Source organism: Mesocricetus auratus, unplaced genomic scaffold, assembly GCF_017639785.1.
Source record: "Mesocricetus auratus isolate SY011 unplaced genomic scaffold, BCM_Maur_2.0 Super-Scaffold_100013, whole genome shotgun sequence".
NCBI lineage: Eukaryota > Metazoa > Chordata > Mammalia > Rodentia > Cricetidae > Mesocricetus > Mesocricetus auratus.
This window is the reverse complement of record NW_024429196.1, coordinates 54,230,145-54,233,409: the sequence shown is the minus strand read 5'-3', so window position 1 is coordinate 54,233,409 and position 3,265 is coordinate 54,230,145.

Genomic DNA, 3,265 nt, shown 5'->3' with positions numbered 1-3,265 from the left:
ATACTGAGAAAAAAACAAACAAAAAAGTTAAGACTGTAGACCACAAAAAAAAAAAGGAGGAGTACAGCTGCAGCAGGGTGGAGCAATGACGTCAGACCATCACAGAACAAGCTGAGCACCAGGATCAGGGCACTCAGTAGTGGGAACTGCCGAGAGACTCCACGGGGCCCAGGTTTGCAACTACCAATGTGGGTTGCTTTTATTTCCACCCCTAGTGAGCACTAGACCAAGCTCTGGCCCCTGTAAATTCTCTGGTGCCCCCTTTCCTCATATTCCAGCTATGGGCTTAATCCAACATTCTGTCTCTATGTTTTTCACTTTTAATTTCTCCCTTCAAAGTTGCATTCATCTACCTCAGTCCAGCTATCCTTCTTCCAAATTCTCAGATTTGCCACCTCTCAAACCCTGAGTCTACCTGATCACTAAACCTTTATCTCTAACGTTATCCTTGTATTTTCAAAAAGTACATCCTGTCACCTACTGAATATCAGCATCTCACAAGAATCTTTGTAAAATACTAGCAAACTTAATTCAAGAGCATATCAAGATTAGACACTGAGACCAAGTGCAACCTGCCCCTGGAATGTGACATGATTGTGTTGAAGCAAATTCATCAGTGTGAAATACCACTAGGACAGAATGAAAGATGAAAGCTCTCACTTTCATGAGATCACTCACCAGGATCAGAAAGCACTAGATAAAGCTAAATATCCACACTAAGCACACAATATTTACACAGTAGAAACAGATGCCTCAACATAATAAAAGGTGTTTATGAAAAGACCACAGATAACATCATATTCAGTGTGTGAAGAGAGGCACTGACATCCTTTCCTCTCAAAGCCATTCTTGTTATTTCTAGTCAATATGGCACGGGATATACTAGCCAAAGCAAGGTAGGTGGGGTGGATCACTGCCTGATCAGCTGGGAGAGCTGTCCCTGCTCCTCACCAGCTGCATCTCTCAGGAGAGTGGCCCCCTGCACCTCTCCTATGCCTATGTAGCAGAGTACATCTGTCCCTGAAGGTGTAGGTGTAGGAGAGACAACTCTGGGAGTGTGCAGGAGAACTAACCGTTCCCCTTGCTCGTTGTTGGAAGGGTTGAACTGTCCAGGGCAATGCTGGAGGGCTCACTCTGGTGGTTAAGACAGGAGAGACCTGGTGGGCTGACCAACTCTGCAACTACCCAGACCCAGAACTAGAGTTGTAAGCTGGCCCACCCCAATATCCACCTCATCTGTGATCTGCTGGAGCATGTGAAGGAGTCAGTCCTGCAGACCCAAAGTTGCAAGATCTCCACAACAGAGGGCACAACAGCATATTCAAGAGGAGTCCCAGTGAGGGCCCAGCATCGATAATGCAGCAGAAATTAGAGTCCTTGAAACAGACCAATGACTCTGCAATGAACACTTTCGAGTAAAGACATATGGATAAAATGGTTTACTGTGTGACTCACTGTGTCATACTACAGCTTCCATGATGAGACATTTTTCTTTTTTATTTTCTCTTAAATTTTATTTTATTTTATTTTGGAGGGGAGGTTTCAAGGGCAGAGTACTGACACAAAGGGACAGGAAATGAATGGGATCAAGATGCATGATGTGAAAGACACAAAGAATAATAAAAAGAAAGTTTAAGAAAAAATTATTGTACAACAAAAAGAGAGAATGTAAATCAAACTCACCATTATGTAGTTTAAACCTGTTCAGATGCTTTCGTAAAAAGCCACAAGGTGGCAAGTATAGGAAGGGTGCAGACAAAAAAGTCAACCACTGCTGAGAAGACCACAAACCAGGTCCATGACATAGCATAGAGCCTCCTGGAAAACTTAAACATGAAACTTCCAGGTCATCTAGTCAACATATTTCTGGATATATGCTCTAGAAAATTAAATCAGTATCTTTTAAAAAGATTTTTGTGTGTGTGTGTGTGTGTGTGTGTGTGTGTGTGTGTGTGTGTGTGTGCTCTGTGTGCCCACAGAGGCAAGAAGAGTGTGAAGGTGCCAGATTTCTTGGAGCCAGAGTTACAGGCAGTTGGGATACACCTGCCATGGGGGCTGGCAACCAACTTTAAGTCATTTGTAAGCACAGCAAGTATTCTAAGTCACTGAGTCATCTCTCCAGTCCTCAACTCATTATCTCAAAGAGATAGCTACATTCTCATGTTCATTGTATCTTTATTCACAATAACCAAGATACCTCTGTCCTTTGATGAATAGACAGAGAGAAATGTGATGTATGTATATAATGAACTTTAATCAGCCTTCGAAGAGGCCACCTTGTCATTTGGGATAGCATAGGTAAACCTCAAGCATACCAAGTACAACAAGCAAGGGACATAAAGAAAACTAGTACATGGTCTCACAGACATGTGCTGCAAAAAACAAAAACAAAAAAAACAATTGATCAGGGTGAGGCTAGGGAGATGGAGCAGTGGGTGAGTGTATTTGCTCCTAATTAGTGAGGACCTGAGTTTGAATTCCCAAACTCACATGGTCTAATCCCCAGAGCTGTAAGAGTAATAACTTACTAATTGAATACATATAAACAGAGGGTCTGTCAGGGCCAGATGACCTGTTGGACAATATCTGAATAGGGGAGTGTGGATTAATAAAGAAAGAGACAAAAGACAGAAGATAGAATACTGCAGCAGTCCCAATATTTCTCATAGCCCATTTAACCTAAAGCAAAAGGTGGCAGGGAGACTTCCTTACCATGGTTCAAGGAACAAGCAAACATATTCACCTCCTTGATTCTCAAAACATCTAGTAATCAGCTATTTGATGAAGTCTCTAGTAGCTGATCGAAGCAGAAACAGGCACCCACAGCTAAATACTGAGCCACACTCCTGGAATCCAGTTGTGAAGAGGGAAGAAGGATGAGCAAAGGAGCCAACACTGTGCTGGAGAAACCCGCAGAAACAGTTGACCTGACCTAGTGAGAGCACAGAGACCCTAAGTCATAAAGCTGGGGAACCAACATTGGGCCAAACCAAGCCCTCTGAATGTGGGTGCCAGCTAGGAGGCCAGAGCAGTTTATGGGACCTCTAACAGTGGAGTCAGTGTTTATCCCTAGAGCACAAATGGACATTGGGAGCCCATTCCCTCTGGAGGGATACTATTGCAACCCAGATAAAAGAAAGAGAGTCTAGGCCCTCCCGCAAATGATGTGATGGACTTTGATGGTCCCCTGTGGAGGGCCTCACTATCCTTGGGGAGTGGGTGGAGGGTGGATTGGGGGCCAGTGGGGAGCATGGGAGGATGGGAG